At 48.2% G+C, this 6,048-nt stretch overlaps 34 non-coding genes across 34 annotated transcripts; all 34 read right to left on the minus strand.

Annotated features, from left to right (window-relative positions):
• Positions 1-28: 28 nt before the first annotated feature.
• Positions 29-102, minus strand: trnai-aau (transfer RNA isoleucine (anticodon AAU)). The gene has a single exon. It is a non-coding gene; the product is annotated as a tRNA-Ile (tRNA).
• Positions 103-190: 88 nt separating this feature from the next.
• On the minus strand, positions 191-264 carry trnai-aau (transfer RNA isoleucine (anticodon AAU)). The gene has a single exon. It is a non-coding gene; the product is annotated as a tRNA-Ile (tRNA).
• An 88-nt stretch (positions 265-352) lies between these two features.
• On the minus strand, positions 353-426 carry trnai-aau (transfer RNA isoleucine (anticodon AAU)). Its single transcript has one exon. It is a non-coding gene; the product is annotated as a tRNA-Ile (tRNA).
• Positions 427-514: 88 nt separating this feature from the next.
• On the minus strand, positions 515-588 carry trnai-aau (transfer RNA isoleucine (anticodon AAU)). The gene has a single exon. It is a non-coding gene; the product is annotated as a tRNA-Ile (tRNA).
• An 88-nt stretch (positions 589-676) lies between these two features.
• trnai-aau (transfer RNA isoleucine (anticodon AAU)) lies at positions 677-750 on the minus strand. The gene has a single exon. It is a non-coding gene; the product is annotated as a tRNA-Ile (tRNA).
• Positions 751-836: 86 nt separating this feature from the next.
• On the minus strand, positions 837-910 carry trnai-aau (transfer RNA isoleucine (anticodon AAU)). The gene has a single exon. It is a non-coding gene; the product is annotated as a tRNA-Ile (tRNA).
• Positions 911-994: 84 nt separating this feature from the next.
• On the minus strand, positions 995-1,067 carry trnai-aau (transfer RNA isoleucine (anticodon AAU)). Its single transcript has one exon. It is a non-coding gene; the product is annotated as a tRNA-Ile (tRNA).
• An 86-nt stretch (positions 1,068-1,153) lies between these two features.
• trnai-aau (transfer RNA isoleucine (anticodon AAU)) lies at positions 1,154-1,227 on the minus strand. The gene has a single exon. It is a non-coding gene; the product is annotated as a tRNA-Ile (tRNA).
• Positions 1,228-1,313: 86 nt separating this feature from the next.
• trnai-aau (transfer RNA isoleucine (anticodon AAU)) lies at positions 1,314-1,387 on the minus strand. Its single transcript has one exon. It is a non-coding gene; the product is annotated as a tRNA-Ile (tRNA).
• An 88-nt stretch (positions 1,388-1,475) lies between these two features.
• Positions 1,476-1,549, minus strand: trnat-agu (transfer RNA threonine (anticodon AGU)). The gene has a single exon. It is a non-coding gene; the product is annotated as a tRNA-Thr (tRNA).
• An 88-nt stretch (positions 1,550-1,637) lies between these two features.
• Positions 1,638-1,711, minus strand: trnai-aau (transfer RNA isoleucine (anticodon AAU)). Its single transcript has one exon. It is a non-coding gene; the product is annotated as a tRNA-Ile (tRNA).
• An 87-nt stretch (positions 1,712-1,798) lies between these two features.
• Positions 1,799-1,872, minus strand: trnai-aau (transfer RNA isoleucine (anticodon AAU)). Its single transcript has one exon. It is a non-coding gene; the product is annotated as a tRNA-Ile (tRNA).
• Positions 1,873-1,959: 87 nt separating this feature from the next.
• Positions 1,960-2,033, minus strand: trnai-aau (transfer RNA isoleucine (anticodon AAU)). The gene has a single exon. It is a non-coding gene; the product is annotated as a tRNA-Ile (tRNA).
• An 87-nt stretch (positions 2,034-2,120) lies between these two features.
• On the minus strand, positions 2,121-2,194 carry trnai-aau (transfer RNA isoleucine (anticodon AAU)). Its single transcript has one exon. It is a non-coding gene; the product is annotated as a tRNA-Ile (tRNA).
• Positions 2,195-2,432: 238 nt separating this feature from the next.
• trnai-aau (transfer RNA isoleucine (anticodon AAU)) lies at positions 2,433-2,506 on the minus strand. The gene has a single exon. It is a non-coding gene; the product is annotated as a tRNA-Ile (tRNA).
• Positions 2,507-2,589: 83 nt separating this feature from the next.
• trnai-aau (transfer RNA isoleucine (anticodon AAU)) lies at positions 2,590-2,663 on the minus strand. Its single transcript has one exon. It is a non-coding gene; the product is annotated as a tRNA-Ile (tRNA).
• Positions 2,664-2,749: 86 nt separating this feature from the next.
• On the minus strand, positions 2,750-2,823 carry trnai-aau (transfer RNA isoleucine (anticodon AAU)). The gene has a single exon. It is a non-coding gene; the product is annotated as a tRNA-Ile (tRNA).
• Positions 2,824-2,911: 88 nt separating this feature from the next.
• On the minus strand, positions 2,912-2,985 carry trnai-aau (transfer RNA isoleucine (anticodon AAU)). The gene has a single exon. It is a non-coding gene; the product is annotated as a tRNA-Ile (tRNA).
• Positions 2,986-3,074: 89 nt separating this feature from the next.
• Positions 3,075-3,148, minus strand: trnai-gau (transfer RNA isoleucine (anticodon GAU)). The gene has a single exon. It is a non-coding gene; the product is annotated as a tRNA-Ile (tRNA).
• Positions 3,149-3,236: 88 nt separating this feature from the next.
• trnai-aau (transfer RNA isoleucine (anticodon AAU)) lies at positions 3,237-3,310 on the minus strand. The gene has a single exon. It is a non-coding gene; the product is annotated as a tRNA-Ile (tRNA).
• Positions 3,311-3,397: 87 nt separating this feature from the next.
• trnai-aau (transfer RNA isoleucine (anticodon AAU)) lies at positions 3,398-3,471 on the minus strand. The gene has a single exon. It is a non-coding gene; the product is annotated as a tRNA-Ile (tRNA).
• An 88-nt stretch (positions 3,472-3,559) lies between these two features.
• Positions 3,560-3,633, minus strand: trnai-aau (transfer RNA isoleucine (anticodon AAU)). The gene has a single exon. It is a non-coding gene; the product is annotated as a tRNA-Ile (tRNA).
• An 88-nt stretch (positions 3,634-3,721) lies between these two features.
• On the minus strand, positions 3,722-3,795 carry trnai-aau (transfer RNA isoleucine (anticodon AAU)). The gene has a single exon. It is a non-coding gene; the product is annotated as a tRNA-Ile (tRNA).
• An 88-nt stretch (positions 3,796-3,883) lies between these two features.
• On the minus strand, positions 3,884-3,957 carry trnai-gau (transfer RNA isoleucine (anticodon GAU)). Its single transcript has one exon. It is a non-coding gene; the product is annotated as a tRNA-Ile (tRNA).
• An 88-nt stretch (positions 3,958-4,045) lies between these two features.
• Positions 4,046-4,119, minus strand: trnai-aau (transfer RNA isoleucine (anticodon AAU)). The gene has a single exon. It is a non-coding gene; the product is annotated as a tRNA-Ile (tRNA).
• An 88-nt stretch (positions 4,120-4,207) lies between these two features.
• trnai-gau (transfer RNA isoleucine (anticodon GAU)) lies at positions 4,208-4,281 on the minus strand. The gene has a single exon. It is a non-coding gene; the product is annotated as a tRNA-Ile (tRNA).
• A 73-nt stretch (positions 4,282-4,354) lies between these two features.
• On the minus strand, positions 4,355-4,434 carry trnai-aau (transfer RNA isoleucine (anticodon AAU)). The gene has a single exon. It is a non-coding gene; the product is annotated as a tRNA-Ile (tRNA).
• Positions 4,435-4,508: 74 nt separating this feature from the next.
• trnai-aau (transfer RNA isoleucine (anticodon AAU)) lies at positions 4,509-4,582 on the minus strand. Its single transcript has one exon. It is a non-coding gene; the product is annotated as a tRNA-Ile (tRNA).
• Positions 4,583-4,656: 74 nt separating this feature from the next.
• trnai-aau (transfer RNA isoleucine (anticodon AAU)) lies at positions 4,657-4,730 on the minus strand. Its single transcript has one exon. It is a non-coding gene; the product is annotated as a tRNA-Ile (tRNA).
• A 74-nt stretch (positions 4,731-4,804) lies between these two features.
• Positions 4,805-4,878, minus strand: trnai-aau (transfer RNA isoleucine (anticodon AAU)). Its single transcript has one exon. It is a non-coding gene; the product is annotated as a tRNA-Ile (tRNA).
• Positions 4,879-4,966: 88 nt separating this feature from the next.
• On the minus strand, positions 4,967-5,040 carry trnai-gau (transfer RNA isoleucine (anticodon GAU)). Its single transcript has one exon. It is a non-coding gene; the product is annotated as a tRNA-Ile (tRNA).
• A 74-nt stretch (positions 5,041-5,114) lies between these two features.
• Positions 5,115-5,188, minus strand: trnai-aau (transfer RNA isoleucine (anticodon AAU)). The gene has a single exon. It is a non-coding gene; the product is annotated as a tRNA-Ile (tRNA).
• Positions 5,189-5,276: 88 nt separating this feature from the next.
• trnai-gau (transfer RNA isoleucine (anticodon GAU)) lies at positions 5,277-5,350 on the minus strand. The gene has a single exon. It is a non-coding gene; the product is annotated as a tRNA-Ile (tRNA).
• Positions 5,351-5,424: 74 nt separating this feature from the next.
• trnai-aau (transfer RNA isoleucine (anticodon AAU)) lies at positions 5,425-5,498 on the minus strand. Its single transcript has one exon. It is a non-coding gene; the product is annotated as a tRNA-Ile (tRNA).
• Positions 5,499-6,048: the final 550 nt, after the last annotated feature.

The raw sequence follows: 6,048 nt of genomic DNA on the forward strand, positions 1-6,048 counted from the left end.
CAAAGGTGTGACAGCAAAAATTATCAGCTGGCCCGTACGGGGATCGAACCCGCGACCTTGGCGTTATTAGCACCACGCTCTAACCAACTGAGCTAACCGGCCCAAAATGACTGATATTGTCATTAATAATCAGGGTTTTTTTCTGGAACGAGCAAGGCACAGCAAAGGTGTGACAGCAAAAAGTATCAGCTGGCCCGTACGGGGATCGAACCCGCGACCTTGGCGTTATTAGCACCACGCTCTAACCAACTGAGCTAACCGGCCCAAAATGACTGATATTGTCATTAATAATCAGGGTTTTTTTCTGGACTGAGCAAGGCACAGCAAAGGTGTGACAGCAAAAATTATCAGCTGGCCCGTACGGGGATCGAACCCGCGACCTTGGCGTTATTAGCACCACGCTCTAACCAACTGAGCTAACCAGCCCAAAATGACTGATATTGTCATTAATAATCAGGGTTTTTTTCTGGAACGAGCAAGGCACAGCAAAGGTGTGACAGCAAAAATTATCAGCTGGCCCGTACGGGGATCGAACCCGCGACCTTGGCGTTATTAGCACCACGCTCTAACCAACTGAGCTAACCGGCCCAAAATGACTGATATTGTCATTAATAATCAGGGTTTTTTTCTGGAACGAGCAAGGCACAGCAAAGGTGTGACAGCAGAAAGTATCAGCTGGCCCGTACGGGGATCGAACCCGCGACCTTGGCGTTATTAGCACCACGCTCTAACCAACTGAGCTAACCGGCCACAGTGATCTATTTCGTCATCAATAATCAGGGTTTTTTCTGGAACGAGCAAGGCACAGCAAAGGTGTGACAGCAAAAATTATCAGCTGGCCCGTACGGGGATCGAACCCGCGACCTTGGCGTTATTAGCACCACGCTCTAACCAACTGAGCTAACCGGCCCAAAATGACTGATATAGTAATAATCAGGGTTTTTTTCTGGAACGAGCAAGGCACAGCAAAGGTGTGACAGCAAAAAGTATCAGCTGGCCCGTACGGGGATCGAACCCGCGACCTTGGCGTTATTAGCACCACTCCTAACCAACTGAGCTAACCGGCCCAAATGACTGATATTGTCATTAATAATCAGGGTTTTTTCTGGAACGAGCAAGGCACAGCAAAGGTGTGACAGCAAAAATTATCAGCTGGCCCGTACGGGGATCGAACCCGCGACCTTGGCGTTATTAGCACCACGCTCTAACCAACTGAGCTAACCGGCCCAAAATGACTGATATTGTCATTAATAATCAGGGTTTTTTCTGGAACGAGCAAGGCACAGCAAAGGTGTGACAGCAAAATTATCAGCTGGCCCGTACGGGGATCGAACCCGCGACCTTGGCGTTATTAGCACCACGCTCTAACCAACTGAGCTAACCGGCCCAAAATGACTGATATTGTCATTAATAATCAGGGTTTTTTTCTGGACTGAGCAAGGCACAGCAAAGGTGTGACAGCAAAAATTATCAGCTGGCCCGTACGGGGATCGAACCCGCGACCTTGGCGTTACTAGCACCACGCTCTAACTAACTGAGCTAAGCAGCCCAAAATGACTGATATTGTCATTAATAATCAGGGTTTTTTTCTGGAACGAGCAAGGCACAGCAAAGGTGTGACAGCAAAAATTATCAGCTGGCCCGTACGGGGATCGAACCCGCGACCTTGGCGTTATTAGCACCACGCTCTAACCAACTGAGCTAACCGGCCACAATGACCGATTTTGTCATTAATAATCAGGGTTTTTTTCTGGAACGAGCAAGGCACAGCAAAGGTGTGACAGCAAAAATTATCAGCTGGCCCGTACGGGGATCGAACCCGCGACCTTGGCGTTATTAGCACCACGCTCTAACCAACTGAGGTAACCGGCCACAATGACCTGTTTTGTCATTAATAATCAGGGGATTTTTGTGGAACGAGCAAGGCACAGCAAAGGTGTGACAGCAAAAATTATCAGCTGGCCCGTACGGGGATCGAACCCGCGACCTTGGCGTTATTAGCACCACGCTCTAACCAACTGAGCTAACCGGCCCAAAATGACTGATATTGTCATTAATAATCAGGGTTTTTTCTGGAACGAGCAAGGCACAGGGAAGGTGTGACAGCAAAAATTATCAGCTGGCCCGTACGGGGATCGAACCCGCAACCTTGGCGTTATTAGCACCACGCTCTAACCAACTGAGCTAACCGGCCCAAAATGACTGATATTGTCATTAATAATCAGGGTTTTTTTTGTGGAACGAGCAAGGCACAGCAAAGGTTTGACAGCAAAAAGTATCAGCTGGCCCGTAGGGGGATCGAACACCGCGACCTTGGCGTTATTAGCACCCACGCTCTAACCGGCCCAAAAGACTGATATTGTCATTAATAATCAGGGTTTTTTCTGGAACGAGCAAGGCACAGCAAAGGTGTGACAGCAAAAATTATCAGCTGGCCCGTACGGGGATCGAACCCGCGACCTTGGCGTTATTAGCACCACGCTCTAACCAACTGAGCTAACCGGCCACAGTGACTATTTGTCATTAATAATCAGGATTTTTTCTGGAACGAGCAAGGCACAGCGAAGGTGTGACAGCAAAAATTCCAGCTGGCCCGTACGGGGATCGAACCCGCGACCTTGGCGTTATTAGCACCACGCTCTAACCAACTGAGGTAAACGGCCACAGTGACCTATTTTGTCATTAATAATCAGGGTTTTTTTCTGGAACGAGCAAGGCACAGCGAAGGTGTGACAGCAAAAATATCAGCTGGCCCGTACGGGGATCGAACCCGCGACCTTGGCGTTATTAGCACCACGCTCTAACCAACTGAGCTAACCGGCCCAAAATGACTGATATTGTCATTAATAATCAGGGTTTTTTTCTGGAACGAGCAAGGCACAGCAAAGGTGTGACAGCAAAAATTATCAGCTGGCCCGTACGGGGATCGAACCCGCGACCTTGGCGTTATTAGCACCACGCTCTAACCAACTGAGCTAACCGGCCCAAAATGACTGATATTGTCATTAATAATCAGGGTTTTTTTTCTGGACTGAGCAAGGCACAGCAAAGGTTTGACAGCAAAAAGTATCAGCTGGCCCATACGGGGATCGAACCCGCGACCTTGGCGTCATCAGCACCACGCTCTAACCAACTGAGCTAACCGGCCCAAAACGACTGATATTGTCATTAATAATCAGGGTTTTTTTCTGGACTGAGCAAGGCACAGCAAAGGTGTGACAGCAAAAATTATCAGCTGGCCCGTACGGGGATCGAACCCGCGACCTTGGCGTTATTAGCACCACGCTCTAACCAACTGAGCTAACCGGCCCAAAATGACTGATATTGTCATTAATAATCAGGGTTTTTTTCTGAACGAGCAAGGCACAGCAAAGGTGTGACAGCAAAAATTATCAGCTGGCCCGTACGGGGATCGAACCCGCGACCTTGGCGTTATTAGCACCACGCTCTAACCAACTGAGCTAACCGGCCCAAAATGACTGATATAGTCATTAATAATCATGGTTTTTTTCTGGAACGAGCAAGGCACAGCAAAGGTGTGACAGCAAAAAGTATCAGCTGGCCCGTACGGGGATCGAACCCGCGACCTTGGCGTTATTAGCACCACGCTCTAACCAACTGAGCTAACCGGCCCAAAATGACTGATATTGTCATTAATAATCAGGGTTTTTTTCTGGACTGAGCAAGGCACAGCAAAGGTGTGACAGCAAAAATTATCAGCTGGCCCGTACGGGGATCGAACCCGCGACCTTGGCGTTATTAGCACCACGCTCTAACCAACTGAGCTAACCAGCCCAAAATGACTGATATTGTCATTAATAATCAGGGTTTTTTTCTGGAACGAGCAAGGCACAGCAAAGGTGTGACAGCAAAAAGTATCAGCTGGCCCGTGCGGGGATCAAACCCGCGACCTTGGTGTCATCAGCACCACGCTCTAACCAACTGAGCTAACCGGCCCAAAATGACTGATATTGTCATTAATAATCAGGGTTTTTTTCTGGAACGAGCAAGGCACAGCAAAGGTGTGACAGCAAAAATTATCAGCTGACCCGTACGGGGATCGAACCCGCGACCTTGGCGTTATTAGCACCACGCGCTAACCAACTGAGCTAACCGGCCCAAAATGACTGATATTGTCATTAATAATCAGGGTTTTTTTCTGGACTGAGCAAGGCACAGCAAAGGTTTGACAGCAAAAAGTATCAGCTGGCCCATACGGGGATCGAACCCGTGACCTTGGCGTCATCAGCACCACGCTCTAACCAACTGAGCTAACCGGCCCAAAATGACTGATATTGTCATTAATAATCAGGGTTTTTTTCTGGAACGAGCAAGGCACAGCAAAAATTATCACTGGCCTGTACGGGGATCGAACCCGCGACCTTGGCGTTATTAGCACCTACACCACGCTCTAACCAACTGAGCTAACCGGCCCAAAATGACTGATATTGTCATTAATAATCAGGGTTTTTTTCTGGAACGAGCAAGGCACAGCAAAAATTATCAGCTGGCCTGTACGGGGATCGAACCCGCGACCTTGGCGTTATTAGCACCACGCTCTAACCAACTGAGCTAACCGGCCCAAAATGACTGATATTGTCATTAATAATCAGGGTTTTTTTCTGGAACGAGCAAGGCACAGCAAAAATTATCAGCTGGCCTGTACGGGGATCGAACCCGCGACCTTGGCGTTATTAGCACCACGCTCTAACCAACTGAGCTAACCGGCCCAAAATGACTGATATTGTCATTAATAATCAGGGTTTTTTTCTGGAACGAGCAAGGCACAGCAAAAATTATCAGCTGGCCTGTACGGGGATCGAACCCGCGACCTTGGCGTTATTAGCACCACGCTCTAACCAACTGAGCTAACCGGCCCAAAATGACTGATATTGTCATTAATAATCAGGGTTTTTTTCTGGACTGAGCAAGGCACAGCAAAGGTTTGACAGCAAAAAGTATCAGCTGGCCCATACGGGGATCGAACCCGCGACCTTGGCGTCATCAGCACCACGCTCTAACCAACTGAGCTAACCGGCCCAAAATGACTGATATTGTCATTAATAATCAGGGTTTTTTTCTGGAACGAGCAAGGCACAGCAAAAAGTATCAGCTGGCCCGTACGGGGATCGAACCCGCGACCTTGGCGTTATTAGCACCACGCTCTAACCAACTGAGCTAACCGGCCCAAAATGACTGATATTGTCATTAATAATCAGGGTTTTTTTCTGGACTGAGCAAGGCACAGCAAAGGTTTGACAGCAAAAAGTATCAGCTGGCCCATACGGGGATCGAACCCGCGACCTTGGCGTCATCAGCACCACGCTCTAACCAACTGAGCTAACCGGCCCAAAATGACTGATATTGTCATTAATAATCAGGGTTTTTTTCTGGAACGAGCAAGGCACAGCAAAAAGTATCAGCTGGCCCGTACGGGGATCGAACCCGCGACCTTGGCGTTATTAGCACCACGCTCTAACCAACTGAGCTAACCGGCCACATACATAACTGCTCTGTGTTTTCTAATTCCTCTCAGCGGATGTCCATGTGTTCTTATACTGTCGACTGCTTACAACTTCTCGCGAGCGGGCTAAACTAAGATAGCTCTTGTTCCTAATTTATGACCCCTAAAGACGAGGGTAAATCATAATTAACTTAAGTGTAATGTACCTCAGGTCCATCTTTTTTTCACACCACAAAAGAAAATTACCAGCAAAGATCATCGTTTGAAGATTCTGCCTCACAGCTCTGAGGATCAGGGTTTGAATTAAGGACTCTCTTGTGTAAGGTTTGCACACAGGTTTCACCGCGTCAGCTTTCGTTTTACTCGGCACTCTAGTATCCTACCATATCTCAAAAACATGCATTTGAGACTAAACTGCCCATAGGTTGATTCTGTGTGTGTGTGTGTGTGTGTGTGGTGTGTGTGTGTGTGTGTGTGTGGTGTGTGTGTGTGTGTGTGTGTGTGGTGTGTGGTGTGTGTGTGGTGTGTGTGTGTGTGTGTTGTGTGTGTGTGTGTGGTGTGGTGTGTGTGTGTGTGAGAAATGG

Source organism: Syngnathoides biaculeatus, chromosome 4, assembly GCF_019802595.1.
Source record: "Syngnathoides biaculeatus isolate LvHL_M chromosome 4, ASM1980259v1, whole genome shotgun sequence".
NCBI classification, from domain to species: Eukaryota; Metazoa; Chordata; class Actinopteri; order Syngnathiformes; family Syngnathidae; genus Syngnathoides; species Syngnathoides biaculeatus.